The sequence below is a fragment of the Mus musculus genome, chromosome 15 (genome assembly GCF_000001635.26).
Source record: "Mus musculus strain C57BL/6J chromosome 15, GRCm38.p6 C57BL/6J".
In the NCBI taxonomy this organism is placed as follows: Eukaryota; Metazoa; Chordata; class Mammalia; order Rodentia; family Muridae; genus Mus; species Mus musculus.
In genome coordinates this window covers 87,696,231-87,715,101 of record NC_000081.6, presented here as the reverse complement: position 1 = coordinate 87,715,101, position 18,871 = coordinate 87,696,231, and the positions used below count along the sequence as shown (strand labels likewise).

Genomic DNA, 18,871 nt, shown 5'->3' with positions numbered 1-18,871 from the left:
GTAGAAGAGAGGGTTGAGCCCGAGAGGGAGAAAAATGTTCCAGAGCCTAAGCCCCCTTATTCTACATACATGCTTCTCCAAAGGCAGAATAGTGGCCTGCAAGTAGTATCTCTATGGTTATTGTCTATATCACACACACACACACACACACACACACACACACACAACACTCAGATGTACATCTTAAGCTGAGTGCAGAACCTCACATCTGCTTCCCCACAGTTCCCCACAGACCCTACACCAATGTCCACAGCATGCGTCCTTAATGCCATGATGTTGACCTGACTTGACAGTTCCACACTGCCAGGGTCTCAGGGTGCCAGGGTCTTAAGGAGTGTCCTGAGGACAGTGGAGCAGTTTGCTCCCTTCACTAAGCCTCTCTTGTGGACACGCTGACTCATATGGGACAGAAGCTTGTCCAGCAACTGCTGGAGCCCAGACCCTTCTCTGACAGGTGAAGAACAAATACCTTGTAGGTGCAATACATTGAACCATGCAAGGATGCAGTGGCCTGAGACCTTTCCAGACTCGGAATGGCTCACAGGCTCCTGAGCAATTTGCCACAGACAGGCAACTTTAAATTGAGTTGAAAGCGGCTGTTTAGCTTGTAGAATTTCAGACTGAGGGTAGAACCTGGACAAAGGACCCCAAAGTCAGGGAGAGAAAAGATTTGTGAGAATGAACACTTTCCACAAGGGGCATGCAAAGAGAATGAAGGCCTTGTGGGCTAGAGGGCTCTCGCTCTCTAGTGGCAAGTAGACAGGCCTGGGGATGGGAGGAATGGCCTCGGGGTGACAGAGGCTTTGCTACCTGTGCAAAGCACAGCTATGCTTCTGTTTGTCCTAATCTGTGGGTGTTCTTGGTAGGTTTGTCATAGGCCACCATACTGCCACTAGTGGCAGCCAGTCATCTAGGTTCACTTTACTATAAAATGATTTTATGTTCTGTTTGCTAAAATAAGCCTAATACCACTCACATCCTTGGCAGAATCCTTTGTTGTACCAGCTCAGGTATACCTTGGGTGCTCTTAGGGTCAGGGAGCTGGTGAGTTACTTCTGGGACCAGCGAGGGTAGTGCACAACTTCCTCTAAACACAGGAGCCTGCCTGTGATGACACGCTGTGCTTGGGAGATCATGCCATAAGTAGACCCCGTTTTCTGTACTCCAGACAAGGCTTGGCCAGGCATGTTACAGCCCCTGGTCCTGGGGTTACTCCTCAATGGCATGGCAGCCACACCCCAGCCCCATGAACAACCCTTGGTAACTGCTCAGCTGTGAGACTATGAGACCCGTTGTTGTACTCCTGAACCCATAACTGAGAGCAAGAGAGTGAGTGTGAGAGAGCAAGAGAGGAATGGAGAGAGAGAGAGAGAGAGAGAGAGAGAGAGAGAGAGAGAGAGAGAGAACAAGGGAGAGAGAGATAGATGGATAGAATGAGGGAGGGAGAAAGAGGGGAATAGAATGAGGGAACAAGTGAGAGGGGGGGATAGACCAAGAGAGGGAAAGAGAAAGAGGGATAGAATGAGGGAGGGAGAGAGAGGGGGGAATAGAATGAGGGAACAAGTGAGAGAGAGTGTGAGAGTGAAAGAGTTGGGGAGAGAGAGAGACAGACAGACAGACACTTATTGACTACTGGGGGTCCACTTGACACAGCCATCAGGGAGAGCAAAGCCCCATACCTGGGGTCATGTGGGCACATGGGTTCTGTGGACTTCCTCTATATCTGGGTCCTTGGAGGAGATTCCTCAGTTCCGACTATTCTCATCATGGACAGACAGGAAGCCCTAGGAACTGTGGGCTTTCTCCCTCATCAGAAAACTCAGACTGGAACTCAGGAAATGAGCCTTCTCTCACCTGCCTTTCCCATAGTGTGTCTTATCAACAGGGGTCCAGGACTAGAATATATGCAGTACTTTCTGAGTGGTCTGCAGGGGGACATTTCAGCTCTGTGATGGCTGATGGTGACTGTCTACTTGATGGGATATAGAGTTACTATGGAGACAAGCTTATGGGAATGTCTGTGAGAGATTATCTAGACTGTATTAAGTGAGGTAGGACGTTCTGCCCTGAACGTGTGTGGCACTATTTGCAGGCTGGGGTTGGGGCTGTATTAAAAATAAAACACAACACAAAACAAACAGAAAGGAAACAAGCTGAGTACTGAGACTCATTGCTGATCCCCAACACTGGATGAAATGAGACCAGCTGCTCAGCCACACCCTGCCTTCCTGACCATGCTAGGCTGCACCCTCAAACTGTGAGCCAAAACGAACCCTTCTTCCGTAGCTTGCCTCTTGTCAGGAATTAGTTTACAGCAATGAGTAAAGTCACTAGCATAACCCAGCCAGCATCCCCGGGAGCACACATGTGCATCCACACATTCAAATGTAGCAGAGGATCGGCATGAATTTCACAGAAAGGGCAGTGGGGCATGGCTCTGGGGAAGGCTGATGCCAACCTGCAGTGGCGGCAACAACTAGCACCATGGGCTGCCGGTTCTCTGCTTCGCACTCCCTGTCTTGCAGCAGTTAGTTCATCGGCACTAAGCATGGACAGTAAATAAACCATGAAGATTCTGTTCCTGGGCCCTGCAGTAATTGGATTACTCCCATTTAAAGCAGCGCCCTGTCAGGCTGCAAGTCAGAGCTGTTGGCATGGGAAGGAGACAGCTTAAACGAGTTATCAAGAACCCGCTATTAAACATGCCTTCTGGGATGGCTCTGGGTTAAATGGAAGGTGTGATCACAACAAACAAAGCCACTGTCATTAGCTCAGTTCAGGCAGCTGCCCTTATGTATGTGTGAACTGGCAGCTCCTGAATGAACACGGAAGCCATTTGAGTACCGGCAGGTAGTTTGTTCCACCCTGGAGTCTACTCCCTGAGCTGCGGCTCTGGGAAACACCTGCCCTGTAAAATTAATGCTGCAAATTTCAGTTTTATTGGTTTTGCAGTTTTGTTTGTGTTTAATTGTAAATGGGCTTTGGTTTATTCCTGCTGTACAGTCTGGGAGGGCTTAGCTTGGCTGGGGCTCATATTCCCATAACATTGTAATAAAAACGATACGACTCAGCAGCAGCTGTGGGGGAGCCACCCTTCCAAGGGCATTCTACATCGTTTGAGTCTGAGGAATGCTCCTGTCTGCCCATTTCTAGGCCACAGAGAGCTGGTCAGTGGAACAGGAGGTACAGCCGAGGTGAGTCTTATCTGGAGAGAAGCCTGACCTGCCCCAGGGAAGGGCTAAAGGGGACTCCCAGCAGTGGGGACAAGGCTCTATTATGCACTGGCCTTCAGGATCTCAGATAAGGAGTAGCTTGGCTTAGAAGGGGGGTTGGTTGGTGCTCACACTGGACCCAGAGAGCTCTGGTAAGGCATTATCGCCAGTCCCCAGACAGAGGGCCATTGCTCTCCTCCTATGGTCCTGGCTTCATCCTGCTGGGATTCCAGCACAGACAAATAAGGGATGCTGAGCTGGACACAGCAATGAGATGGTGGATAGAATCAAGGGACAGTCTTGTGCCCCCTGGTCAGGGGTCCATGCTGGACCACAAGGATACTGGCAGTTGTGTGGCTGTTTCAATCCCTCCGGAGTAACAGAGCATTCTGTCCCCTGCCGCCTCCTATGGTAACCTAGGAATCAGGCTGCACAGTCTCCTCTGCTGCCTGTCCTGCCAATAACTCTATCCCACAAGTCCAGAGAGGCAGCTCCTGCTGCAGGAGGTATTGACCCATAGCCACCTGTTGATACCCTTGCTACTATCACCACCACTGTCAGCATCATCATCACCACCACCACCATCACCACCACCAAGATCGTCATCACCACCACTATCACCATTAAGATTGTCATCACCATCACCACCAACAAATGATCACTACCACCACCACCACCACCAACAACAACACCAACAACAATAATAAAAACAGTGTCATCACCACTGTCATACCACTATTTTCACCATCATCACTCACAATTCTCATCACGGGCTGCATCATCACTATAATTATCCCTGCCACTATGGTCATTACCATCATCACCATGACCACCGCCACCATCTACAGCATCACCATGCTCACTGTGAGAATTACCACCATCCCCATCACCACCACGACCATCCCAGTCATCACCATCACTTTCACGACAGACTGTGAAGACAGAGCTAGGGTTTAGGGGAGTATGAGGTGAGGTTTGAGGTCTCCTTGAAGTTAGAGCTTCCTGTTCTTATCCTAGGGTAATTTTTGGTCATGCTGTGCTGGCAGCATCAAACTGGGACTCTGCAGGACAGCTCAGTAAACAAACAACTTACACTGATGCTGGAGAGGGTTTGAGCTCAGAGTGTTATAGTCCACTCCTCCTCCTTCACTGTCTAGGAGAGTGAAGAGGCAGTGAGTGGTAACTGTGAGGAGAAGGATGGATTGTTTTAGGGATGAAGGGGTACCAGGCACTTAGGTACACTCAGTACCAGATGCCTGGATTCAAGGGGCTATAAGGTCTCTCTTGGGCCGCCCTTTGTGACTGGTTAAGTCATGACCTGCAGTAGAACAACTATGACCTTCCAATTCACTCTGGGAGACCCATCAGGCTCAATACCTAAGTTCACAACAATGTTTGGGCCAGATCATCCAGGGACCCCAGAAAGTTTCCTAATGAGGTAGGAGACAGTGGACAAATGGAAAGATGGAGGAGGAGAAGGTAGGAGAGAGCCCAGAGTTACAATGTCATCCTTACTCTTCTCTGGGCCATGTCTGTCTCCCCTCTTTCCATTTCAGGACGATCCTGTGAGGCTCCTGTCCATGGGTCATGCAAAAAGCCCAAAGCCTGGAACCTACAATTTGCCAGTTTAGAAATGATGGCCCCAAGACATCGGGCTAGCCACAGGTCATTGACATGAAGACAAGTGCATGCTCAAGAAACTTAGCCAGCCATGTCCTGCTGTCCTAGATGAACATGCCTCTTCTCTCTGTGCTTGTCACCTTTCTTCTTCAGGTGTCATAGGGAGGCCATAAAGCCAAGTCACCTGCGGGGGGTTATCTCAGCCTTCTAGAATCCTCTCTGCTCCTCTACTACCCCACTATCCCGGGTGTGAGGTATGTCCTCTCCTGATGTACCCACAGTCCTAGTGGCTCTCACTATCACAATGGCCAATGGAAGGCATTGTGCTCATGTGTGGTGCTCATGTGTGGCTGTTACCTCATACAAGCCCAAGTTCTCTGCTGAACTTTGACTCTCAGTGAGAATGGGTTGACACCAAAACATGTTTACCTCACTAAAGCCTCATTCCTCCAGGTTCACAGAAACATCTACGGCAGAGGCCTAGACTGCAGTACTTCATAAACTGGAGGATCCAGCCATACTTCCTTGGCAGACCTTAGAGAGCTTGGGTGGGCTGGGTTAGCCTTCCGTACTGCCCTACCCTAACATCCATGAAAGTGTAGCTTCCTGGTTCCAGCCTTGTCATTGGTCTCCTTGGTTACAACCCCAGGGGCGGTACTTACAGAAAATACTGACTCAGCACTACCAACCACGAGTAAACATTGCTGTCAAGCTTACTGGGGCCTCCTCAGATGCCTTGGACATACCTGGCTCAACTTAGAAGCCACCGATCCCTCCCGCAGCATTGTTCAGGGCCCAAGTACCCACAGTGCAGGCAGGGCAGGACCCAGAACTTGTGCTGAGGAAGCTCACTTTGTGCCTCCTGGACAGAGTGGGGTAGAGGCATTGATTCAGGCTGTCCCAACCACATGACCTGGGGCATTCCCAGCTCAGGTGGATGCAGGTCTATTCTTAGGATTGTTCTGAGCACATCTGCCCTAGTGTACTGTACTGCATAAAGGGACACCATAGAGGGCTCACAAGGCAGTGGGGGCTCTAAGGCTGGCCCTGAGCCACTCAGAAGTGCCTCTAGAAAGATTTGAGCCTTGAAGGATGAGGTGACCATATCAATTGTGTAGTGTGGCCACTTCAGGATGACGGAAGTGATGCAGGAAGACACAGAGGCCTATACTAACAAGTGTCACTCTGTGCCTAGAGTATGTGGACACTATCTTGCTATAGTGGCAACAGGAGATATACCAGGGTTTACCAGCCCAGGAGCTATGAGCCACAAATACAGACCTGCCCCATGTCTGAGAGGAAGGTGGCACCAACCAAAGTGGGTCCTCAGTGGGCCCCAATATAGTGCCATTTGGTCAAAGGGTGCTTATGAATGGAGAAGGGAGGACTGAAGTGACAGCATGGAGCCTGTTCTTCCAGTGACCTCTGTCACCAGCCTTGGTGTAGGACCAGAGATGTGCAGGGAGGCAGTACACAAGGCTAGAAGGACATCACACCCAGGCCACTTCACAAACTAATCAACAAGCATACCACTGCAGCACATCCAAAGGGTTTTATTTCTTCTCAGAACCAAGACACTGCTGCCATAGGAGGGGAGTTCTCTCTTCAGCTCTACCACTGAGGAGAGTACAAAGTCTTGTGGGAGGAACATTAACCATCTTTAGAGCAGACTGACTGCCCTGTGTCATTCATGGGGCAGTTGACAGATGGTCCAGCCCTGCTACAGGAATACAGGAGGTCTGGGGGGAGTGAGGGTACTAACCAGGGGAGGGTGGCGTTCCTTAGCACTTTATCATAAATCTTTCATCATGGGAAGAACTATGGGTGAGACCCAGATTGCATCTTGAAATGACAAGTTCCTTCCCACAACTTTTAGACAACATAATTTAGTGAGAATGGCCTCAATAATGATCTTGTCTTTAAATAGTTGCAGTAGAATGGATTAATTTTCAAGATGGCTCTCTGATTACAGAGATTCATTAGTTGCTGGGAACTGTCTCCCAGCCCTCAAGAATAGGGAGCCCCATTTTATGATTAGCATGTCACGCCACTCCAGTACAAAACACTCCAGATTCGGGTAATCAAATTAGATTGAGAGAGGAGGGAGAAAGCATGGCCCGTGGTTGTCATGGGGTGCCTGTTTCATTATTTCATTAGGATCAAGACAGGTAAGAAGAAAAAACTACTCCAATCATTTTGCATGGGCAAACGCTACTGAATTGGCAGAGGCTGTTTAAGAGGAGACAGGTGAGGCGGCGGATTTTAATTTCTATGTGTGGAATGCAAGCATTTACTTTCTGCTTCCAAGGGCTTGGGGTAGCTTGCTAGGAGAGCAGAGCCTGGGAGCATGAGGAATCTGGGGACATTGCCTTTATGAGGTGGGAAAGCCACATATCCCTCACTCAGGGGACATTCCTTTACTGCAGGAGCTACACTGGGAACTGCAGAGTGGTCCTCACAGGACTGGTGCAGGAGGACAGAGGGTAGTCCTGCCTACAGGTGAATGGAATTTCTTCCAATGAGACACTGGCCATGGTAAATGGGCACTGTAGAAAATAATGTTGTTAGCCTCTTTGGGAAGCCCTCACTAGAGCTGAAGCACCTCAGGACTTACAGGAAACATCTCTGGCAAGTCCTTTGATTATTTAGTTTCATAATCTGTTGATCTGTTCATATATCTACTCTTCTAGCATTCTAAGCATCCATCCATCTGCCTGCCTGCCTATTTATCTATCCATCCATCCATCCATCCATCCACCCACCCATCCACCCACCCACCCATCCATCTATCCATCCATCCATCCATCCATCCATCCATCCATCCATCCATCCACCCACCCACCCACCCACCCATCCATCCATCCATTATTATCATGAACCATTCACCCCACCATCATTTTTCTTCCATGTATGCATCCATCATCCTACATATTATCCATTCATTCCCATCCTCTGCCTATAGCTGATCTAGTCACCCATCATGCATCTCTTCATCATCTATCCACTATCCATCTATTATCACCATCCAACAATCCATATATCCACTGACCAGTTGCTTCTATGTACCTACATCTTTAATCATTTACATATCATCCATTCATATCCTATAATACACACAATATCTATCCATCCATATGTCCATTATCCATCCACCCACTCAAACATCCATATGTCCACCCATCCATCCACCCATATGTCCATCCATCCATCCATCCATCCATCCATCCATCCATCCATATGTCCATTCATCCGTCCATCCGTCTCTCCGTCCATCCTTCCATATGTCCATCCATTCATCCACCCACCACCCATCCAATCATTCAAATGCCTGGAAACTAGTGTGCTATTACTTGAATGAAACCATCAGTCCCTGGTAGGAAGCTTTCTTCTACTCAGGTTGTCTGGTTGGTCTCTTGAGCAGCCTCTTTGATCTTTGAGATCTATATCCAGCCTATGCAGGCTGAAGCATTCTTGAATCCACTGGTATATAGTGCTGCTACTAAGGACTGAACTAACTGGGACATGAGTTAGCCATAGACTTACCTTTCTTCCCCCAGAGTTCAGAGGCCCTGGATAGCCTTAGACACTGTCCTGCTAGCTGGGGAGGGGCAGTGTGCCCTCTGTCTAGAGAGCTGCCCCTTCTTCTGAATTCTAGTAAACTTTATAAGAGGGCAAAAGAGAGATGGCACTGGGCTTGTTTTGACCCCATCTGACCTTGGTATGCATGGCCTATGAGCAGCCCTGAAACTCCCCTAGAGGCCACAAGTTGGAGATGACAGGGCAGAGATAGCAGGAGGCAGGGTCTCTGCTGCAGCTGGGGACCATGGCATACACATAGCAGGAAGCAGGCTTATTGCTCCTGGAGGACTTGTAGCACAGTCTGTCCTAACTGCTGAGACATCTGCTTATTACTATGCTCACAACTCACTAGTTATAGCAAAATTCGCTGTCTCTGGGTCTTGGTTTTCTCCTCTGGAGCCACCTCATTCCCACTGTTTTGTATTGTGGGTGGGATGCGGCTCTGATTCTGGACCCCAGAATGATGCTGCACAGGAACCACTTGACCTCTAAGAAGCAGCTGATAGAAGCCTCCCTCACCAGTGTCAGAGGCATCTGGACATTGCCTGTCTCCACAAGCCTCTCTACCTGTGTCCACCCCAGGAAATTGCAGGTCACTGTCCTCCAGAGAACTGCACCTTTTCTGAGAAGACAAAAAGACCCAGAGAAAAACTGAGATTCCTGGCTCTGAGGTATCACAAGAGCAGGCTGGGAATGTAAGAACATACCAAAGGAATTTTGAGATGCATGATCTTGCTTGCTTGGTGACGCCCTGGCCAGGAAGCCACTCAGGGCCCTGGCATGGATACTGCTAACAGGGGACAGAGAAAGGCATGGTGTGAGCCAGAGGCTTGGCCACCCAGCTGTGATATACCTCTTGTCACTATGGCAAGCTAAGGCCTGTGTCCTCATTTAGAAACAAGGCTTTGAACAGCATCTTTCTACACATAGCAATGGAATATAGAACACTGACAGTGAGCAGGCTTACTACTCTAGCTAGCAAGACTTGTAGCATGTGCCTTCTGTCAGTGGCCCCTCCAGGAGGAAACCATCAGCCTGTACTCTTGCCTCCTGTGTGAGAACTGGCAAGATGTCCTGGCATCCAGCACCATAGTCCACTATAGTTACATCTAAACTCCACTCCAGGCTCTTGTGACTTCAGCACAGGATGGGTTCACTAAAGAAGTGGTGTGTCTTCCCTAGGCTGGAGGAGCCTTTGGCAGTGGACCATGACCACTGCTGAATGAGTGGGTTACATAGCAACGTGAGGCACTGCTCCTACGAAACAAAAAACCTTAGGAGAAGATATGAGAGAGGGAACTCGTAGCAAGCATTGTGCATCCAAGATGGCCACATGGTGGTGGTATATGCAATGGTGGTAGTGGTAGGGTGAAATGGTGGGAAAGGGGGGGGGTGCCATTCAGGAACAGGGCACTCACATCCAGGATGACCACATGGTGGTGGTTGTGGTGATGTCAGTAGAGATGTTGCTGATGGGAGGAGGGTCGTCCAGGAGGTGAGACTTTGCACTCAGTGCTCCTCTTCAAACTCAAGGCAACAGAAGCTTTAATTGGTCAGTTGTGAGCTAGCCGGGTTTAGAAAACAAATGAAAACATCCACAGAAGCACAAGCCACAGGTTGAATCCCAAACAGAACTCCTCCATACACCCACTCCTGTCAGGATGCTGGCAATGACTGTGGCCTTCCACAGCAGGGAAGTAGAAGCCGAGTACAGGCACCTTGCACATACTCTCTGATCTCAGCCACTTGTGGGATGAGAACATCAAGGCTTGAGGGATGAGAGGGCCTTTGACTAGCATGGGCTCCTCTTCTATTCTGTCAGGAGCAAAGGGCTCTGAGTGAAACGGAAGGCACTGGGAAGGCATGTATAGATACAAACCAGTAGCCACCACAGCAGAGAGGTGATGTATTACAGTATTTCCCTCCTCTTTGTCCTCCTCCTCTTTTGATTCCCACCTTCCTCTTCTGGTGGGTTCTTCAGGGCATCCTTCCTATCACATGTTAGTCTGGAGCGTTCTCCCCCTTCCAGTCATTACCTGTGGGTGGCCATTGTTTTGAGAATCCAGTATAGCTGACATTGCCCTGGGCAGTGGGACAAGCAATTTCCTGCCTATATTGGTGTAGTCTGTCCATCTATCATTTATCTATTATTTATGTCGCCTCTACTAGGAGCAGGATTCCAGCAGGACCTGGGTCCTTACAGTAAACAGGTGGAGTTTCAGTATCAAACACTATGTCCATCCTCCCGTGGGGCAGCTGGACTATGGCTACCATCCATAATCACCATGACTACAGCAGCGGCCGGAGAAACCCTGCAGGCAGCCCCAGAAAGCTTCTGTGAAGCCTAGAGACACCTGCCCTTTGAAAGTGGAGAAACTGAGGCTCAGGAGGCCTGCCCAGGTCTGCAAGAGAAAATAAAAAATGCTGGACACCGACCCAAGCACATAGGCTAATTGATCACCACTACATTATAAAAAGAAGCAGAGAATGCCGGAGACAGGTGGTTCTTTAAATGGTACGGTCAGAGCGGAGAACAGCAAGCTTTCTTCAGAAGATGGTCCGTCTATCATGTGTTCCAGAAGATGGTAGGGATAAGCCCGGCGTTCATTTGTCTAGGTTTATATACTAGATTCATTGTGACTGGAAAGGGTGTATCTGGTGTCGTGGGTTTTCTTTTCGTCTGGCCTTTGCTGCGTGATTACTTGCTCAGTGGGACCCTTCTCTCCAGCTTCATCAAGTGAGTGTTGAGTTTTCCTTCTGGGGTGGGAGGCCCTCCTATGTAGACAAGACTCTTCACCCTGCTCAGCTCAGCCAGCTCTGCAGCCTCCCACCTACATCTCAAGACTCAGTTCTGAAGATTCCCAGCACCACAGGCCTAGCTCACTCCTGGTGCCTCAGCCCCTCCCAATATGGCCGCTAACATGTGGTTGTGAGGCCTTGGCCAACACTGAGAGATCTATTCTATGGTATAGGACTGAGCCTGTGCCCTTTGCAGCTTAAATCCCCCTACACTCCTGCCTGGGTCCTTTGCACAAAGGAATCCCGTATTTGCCAGAACATTCATGGTTCCTATTATAACCCCATGCTCATTTTGCTCATTTGTCCTTCTTGTCTGTTCCCTGGCTCCCTTCCTGCTGCCACCAACTCAACATCTCCAATCATCTCCACAAACACACTGGGATAAGGTAGGCGTATCAGGATCATGGAATGACAGAATTTGCCACTGGAAGAACAGCATAGCTGCACTCCCTGACTTACTAGAGAATGAAGAATCAGTCTTGCCCACTCCCCTCGCCCCCAAGTAGGACATGAAATTGTTTGGATCCACTGACATTCCTGCAGGAAGTAAGAGGCAGATGTATTCACTTGCCAACGGTATGTTTGTGCCAGGACACAGGGCATCAGAATACATCAGAATACTGGGGAGAGTGTCTCCCCAGGTAGTTGTGCATGTCAGACACTCACTGTACCATGATATGGGAGGTTATAGATGCCAAAGGATTGTGGGAAGTGTCCTAGTGAAATATTAGCCACCAGGCTGGCCCATTCATATCAAAACATGTGCAGCCAACCAAGCAAGACCACGGCCCATGCAGACTGCTTGAGCAGGCAAGAAGTCCCTTCCCATAGCACTGCTACCAACAGGGAAGATTTGTCAAGGATCAGGTGCCTGGCTCTTTCCAAAGCTCCACTGGCTTGGGAACTGGGGTGGGTCAAGGACAACAGACACACAGAGCTGAGTCAAAGTAAGAATGTTGCAGAAATCATGGAGTCTAGTTCTAGTGCTCAGCAGCTAGGAGGTCACTTGAGTAGCTGGGTGCCTGATTCTCATTCCCACCTGGTACCACTCACTGCTGAACCCCAGATGAAATGCAGAGGGAGCTTTGAAATCTGATACATAAGCCCTTGTCTTGGATCTCAGCAGCCAAGCTTGGAGGGCATGAGCCAGGCAACGGAGCCCAATCATATAGAGATCAGATGTGTAAAGGCCCATCCTCCTAAAGCTATGCATTCCCCCGAGCTCCTGGGGTTCTCCCTTGTCAGGCCCCTTGGCAGTGTGTCACTCCTGTAGGACAGTAATTAAGGCCAAAATGGAGCATCTACTCATGCTGATATTGATTAGCTCAGAGTCAATACCCAGACAGAAGCATGTTTTGCAAACTCTGCAATGTCACCGATAAAGCCACGGCTGGCCTGTCGAGCAGGGAGGATCTCAAGGAGGATTGAGGTGGCCGAAAATTCTGCCACTTGAGTGCCTAGGTAGCATGCTAAGAAGCACAATGGGGGAGATGTCCTTCCCTCTTCCTGCCCTGAGAGCCCCACATGCTAAGGGAGCAGACAATACTTATGTCTGTACGATGGGTGTCATCCTCGTAGTTCTGTCCCAGATGACATTGCTCTTACAAGGAGTAAAGAGGTGAAAACCTGAGTCCCTGTGAGATTCATGTGGGCACCCTGATGAAGAGTAGAGATATTTTCCACCACCCCAGTAGGGAGAGCTATGGGTCCACCCTTAGGATATAGGGCCAGCATAGTCCTGTCAGAGGCTCAAGCTGCACATACAGTTTACATATACATACATGCATACACACACATGCTCGTACTCAGCCACACACTTGCAAACACAGGACAGAGGTCTAGAACATAAAGTCTTCTCAATCCAGTAATAATGGGCATGCCCTGCTTGTCGTAGCACTGTTCTCCCTGCTGTGAGGGCAGTGCAGCCTGTGTCTCCCGGCTGGGCATCTTCCTAAGTTTCTCTCATCGAGAAATAAGAGAGACAGCCAGGAACAGAGCATGAGGATAGACAAGCTGACTCCAGCAAGATCTGAGCCTTTCAAAGAGGGCCCCCAAAATTCATGGATGTTTGTGGGGGGTGTCCTTGTATTAGCAAGGAAAGTGAGGGGCCAGATATGAGGGAAAGGGGAAGAACCCTGTGGTTTTCTCTGGAACTTCTTCTGTAGATGATATGAGTCTCAGCATGTTGTGAGTTGTGGAATAACAAACTGGTGACACCTTACAGACTTAGCAACCTTGGTTGGGAGCCGAAGTTGAACCATGGACCCGGAGCACTCTGGCCCACATAGCAACTAATCACTCACACATGCTCCAGTGTTGAGGCCTGAGCCCGCTGACAACAACTTCCCTGCAGGACTTTCAAGAATGGTGGTTACAGGGGAAAGAAAGTAATCAGAGATATCAGGTGAAAATCCATTAGTCCAATTAAAACTTCAATTCCCAAAAGAGGCAAACCAGTGGTACCACTCAATTGGATCATTCAAAAGAATGGTGCACACGTTCTATGGGGACAGGGGAATACCTGAAATATCATACCATACCAGGATGAAAAGCCATGGAGCAGCTGTGAGAGAGAAGCACCATCTTCCCAGCTCTGCAAGAAAATCAGCTGTTCTATACCCAGCTAAAATACCACACTCTGCAGCCCAGGCCTGTGGAAATGTCTGACACTTGGCAGGTTCTTCAATCTTATGTTCCTTTTTGTTCCATGGTAAATTCAAGTAGAGTTCATGACACTTAAACAATCAACAGCCATTTCTTCAGGGTGATAAAAATTATTTCCATTTTCTTCTCTATACCCTATTTTTCCTTCTGTCTTGATATTCAACATTGGATGCCCATTGTTAAGATAATTAAAGTAGACACTATTGCAGCAGAGAGCAAATGTGTATGAAGCAGGACAATTTCCCATAAGTTGTCTTCCCCAATCAGGATGAACATCCAGGAACCCAAACAGAGAAGGATTTAGCAGGAGGTTTTAGTCAACTGTGCATTTTGGCTGATCTTAGGAAATACCAGATGATAGTGTCAGCTGTTTCCTGACCTTGCCTCACTGATGCTACCTCTTGACCTTAGTTTCAGTATCCTCTCCACTTGATCAAAGAGTGAAATCAGACCTGAGAAGGTGAAGGGATTACTTCAAAGACATGGAGCTCTAAGTACAAGACTTGGGATCAGAATGCAAGTGGTCTTTCTCACAGCCTTTCATCAGATATAGCTTGGGTCATGGATGGAGGTACCCTCTTATCTCCCTTGTAGTTTGGCACTAGGTCAGCCAGCTAAGCTAACAATGCTCTGACTGCTGGGTGGAACCAGTACCAAGATGGCATGGGAGACTATGTATAGGATGCAAGCAGTATCCTGTCTGTCTAGGTTGGGAGATACCCAAAGTTTTCACAGGTCTTAAGAGACCAAGGTATTGCCAAGAGCAACCTATCTGCTCCTGAATGAGGTAAGTGCAGATTTGCTGGCATCTGGGAGATTCCGCTGCCAAATAGTACCCTTCAGACACTGGTGTCTTTGAGGCATCTCTGTTATGGGTAAAGATAGGAGGGTGAACCACAAACCCCATTAACCAGAGTGAAGAGCACTTCAGGTCCAAAGCTACTCAGCTAAACCTTGCAGGTAGACATGAACACTAAGGAGTTGGAGATGCCCATCAGAGGACAGAAGGCCATGCTCCACATGGTCCTAAAGGGCGCCAGGACTCAGGACATACTTCTCATAGGTTCTTGCTTCTGATGCTTGGGAGCCTGAAAACAGAGGACAGTTTTCCCATCCTTTGTGCTACTGGAACGTCAAAGGTATGATTTAACTGGCATGTTCTGCTCCTCCAGGCTTATGTGTCTCTGGAATAGAGGCACTTTGCCAGGGTTTTCTGATAAATACCTGTGTGCAATGGTCCCCCTCGGCCTCCTAATTTATGGGTAATGAGCAATGACAGTTTGACTTAACAAAGCTTAAGATTTTCATTCAAACAGATAAGTTAGTACCACCTGTCCTGGCCTTTGGAAACGGTGTTTCCTTGCCTTATTTATTATCCCAAGTGGAGTCGCCAGGGGCACATAAAGCCAGCTGCAGAGAAGTCCTGGTTCATAATGGTCTCCATGATGGAAAATCACCCTCATACAACTGGGGAGGTGCGTCATGGCCATCGGGGCCATGACAAAATGCCTGGACCCAGAGTTTTTACATTAACTGATGAAACAGCAGAACCGCCAGCACAGTACGGCTCCCAAATCCTCCCAATGCTGCCGAGCACTTGACCTGAGCCTCCATCTAACTGGGCTATACTGGTTGCCCTCAGAGCCCCATCTGCAGACACCCTCCTATCACTGAGCTGTGTGGCCTCAGCTTGGGACTGCTGCATCATGGGGCTGATAGAGTCTCCTTTGAGTATGAGGTCACAGCACACAGGCTTCAGGCTCTGACAAGCACATTGATGAGGGTACACAGATCAAGTGCCCCCAAACCTGCCTGACTCAGCCTTTTAAGGGGTCTGTATTTGAAGTGTCCCTCCATCAAGAACGTTTGTTAAAAGAACATTCCCCATGCCCTGTGTAAACCAAATCATAATAACCTCTTCAGAGGAAAACTGCCCTAAATAAAGGAGCTGTAACTAACACTGCACTTATTTTCCATAAAAGCCACTATTAACGATGGCAGACCGGCAAATGCACGCAGTGATTAGAGGCCAATTACAAGATTATGGGTGGGCAGAGCTGGGGCAGAGCATGTTAGCAGCCCAGAGCAGTCATGTGGGTGAGATTCAGCCACCCCAAGAAGCTGTAGATGACACATCAAACCCAGGGTCCACCCCTCCTGCCTCTCACCATGGCTCACCCCTCCCAACTTTATAGGATAAGCTTCCCCACGTCTGGACAGTCAAAACGGGCAAGCAGCTTGTAAGCTGAGATCATCGGCGGCCTGGCCTGGGGGACATGTGGAGGGGCTAACTAACTAACCAGAAGGTGCCTGGTTTTCGAATATGTGAGATGTTGGATCAGCAGCTCAGCTCTGCTTTGCGACAGCCTTCAAGGTGACCAGCAGGCTCTCTGGGCATATAAAACGGGAGATCTGGAAGAGGAAGCATCTGGCAGATACCCTGCCTGCCATCCTGGCTCCATGCCAAAGGCACCACGAGACTCGTCTCTGAGCCATATAAGATATCCTGTTTAGAGAGACCGAAACCCTACTGGGAAGAAATAAAAAGTAAAGACCATACACGTCTATTTGGAAACCCAAAGGCAGGGTAAAATCTGCCTGTGATCTCCCTGGGCACAATGAATGGTTCACTGGGAACTGAATTGCCCCCCAATGATGAAGGCACATGGGCCAGGGACACCAGATTTACGGAGAGAGTAGGTCTCTGACCCTGCCACAGATTCAGGATATGAAGATTGATTAACAGACAGATGCAGAAGTGAGGTTCTCCTTTTTGAAGTCCAGAGCTATGGAGGCTTCGATGGAAGGAGTGCTGGGAGGTGGGACACACCAGTCCCCTGTGTGGATTCCCGTGTTTCCCCACAGATGGAAGTCCACATGCTGATCTAGCCCACAGCTGCATCTTCCTTCCTAAGAATCTGGAGATGTGGTGACCGCTTAGTCTATGTATCTGCCCGGAGATAGATATTATCATATACCAGGAGATATTATCATATACCAGGAGATATTATCATATACCAGGCACCTTGCAAACAACACATATTTTCCACTGTCTCAGAGGCTGGAGGCCAGTTATGGCATCACTAGATTTGCCTTGTGATAAGGCTCTGTTTCCTGGTTCATCAGTAAAAGTCTCTGGGGATTTTTTCTCACGAGGATGCAGAATCTATGATCTAATTGCTGGGTCAAAGACCCTACTTCCTGACCATATCACATGGAGAGGGGTTAAGATATAGAACTTTGCATGGCGGGGGTTGGGGGGAGCACAGACATTAAGACCAGGGCCTGTCTGTCGGGTGACTTGGTTTTCTTTTTTCATCTCTACAGACAAAGTGGATCAGCAGCAGGTGGCCAGCCCAAGAACTCAGCCTCACCCTCTGCACTGGGGCTTGCTCTACTAAAGACCGCAGCATGTACAGGTGACAGTCTGCAGCCTCCTCGGCAGTGGGAAGCCAATGACTCTTGTCAGGAGTCAGAATGGAGGAGGAATTGAATTAAGCGGGCAGCAGTTATAATGCAGTGCGGAGCACCGGGGAGCATCAATATTCAAGCAGAGCCCACAAGATAAATAAACATCAATGGGAGAGAGCAGGCGCAGAAGCGGGGGAGCGCTGACGTGGAAGACTCCAGACACCCAGTATGCAATTCCCGTGTCAGAACCCATAAGGCTGCAAATACATCAAGCTCACAGTTACACTATTTCAGGAAATGTAATTCTATTAGAACTTTTCCAATCTTTCCTCTCCTCTTCCCAGCTTATCTCCCAGTGCTGGCCGTGGCCCCTCCTATTACAGCACGCACCAGCTCCCAGGTAGCTGGACAAGACAGGTGGATGATCATGCAATTAGACAATGGTGACTGGGCTGGGTGGATGCGGCACTGGCTCTTAGCAGATATCCTCTATGACACCAGATGCTTTTGCCAACAATGGGCATGCAGCAGCAGGAGGGCCAGCAGTTGTCCCTCTCCTACATGGTAGGGACTCCCTACAAACAGCTTCCCTGGTAACCTCCTCAACTTTGTCACCTAGGATCCAGTTTCCAGTAGGCGGGCTACACGAGGAGAACCTTTGGCTGACTGCTGGGTTAGTAGCTCCTAAGCTTATCCTACTTCCTTTCATGAAGACCCCAGCCATTAATCATTTGGTGACAGGGCAGGCCAGGGCCAGGCCAGTTGAAGAAGCCTCCATCTTAAGGGGACCTGTGGAGCATCTTTCATATAGTTTTTCTGGAGTATGAGCATCCCCTCATCAGTCTCTCACCAAGGTGGCAAAGAACCCCCATCCCGTTCCTCTCCTCAAGGCTGACACAGCTTTAGGGCTGAGGAGCCTTGTGATGCTGTCATGGTGGCCTATGATAAAGCCCAGAGCCCATCACATCACACTAAGGGGAAATACACAAACAATGCTTTTAGCAAGTGTAACAATAAGCTCTACGTAACTGATCTTGCTAGTGTAAGGGGACACGAGCAGGGACACCTTGTGTGCTTTCTACTCTCTTTTCCTACAAACTCAAAAAACTTCCCCACAGAAAGCCTATAGTTAAAACAAAATACGCTGGTCTCACTCAGGCACGAGGGAACACGACAGGTGGCTTAAAGCTTGTCTTTTAGCTAAAGTTCAGCATCTTCCTCTGGCAGGCAAGATGGGGCCCAGGAGCTCACTACACAGCTGCACTTCCCATAGAAGAAAGGAAGAAGCCCCCACAGGGCCAAGCTCCTTTCTAGACTGAAAGCCCCCCAGACAGGGACACTGTGGCCTCAATCACTCTGGTCCCCACATCTGCTCTCATGAACACAAAGAAAAAGCAAAGACCTTTCGAAGGCAGGTGCACACCAACGCCCTGTGGCACCTACCCCTCGTTCTCATGGACTGGACATAGGAGGTTGATGAGGAAGGGGAAGGATCTTGCCACCCCCACATTGCCAACCCCATCCCGGATGTTTATAGAGGCAGAAAGGGAAAAAGGATACAGAAATGAGTTTGTTAGCATTCCATG

At 49.0% G+C, this 18,871-nt stretch overlaps 1 protein-coding gene across 6 annotated transcripts in view; it reads right to left on the bottom strand.

Annotated features, from left to right (window-relative positions):
- The window catches only part of Tafa5 (TAFA chemokine like family member 5), a 215,146-nt gene that overhangs the window by 44,263 nt on the left and 152,012 nt on the right, over positions 1-18,871 (bottom strand). The window lies entirely within an intron of this gene.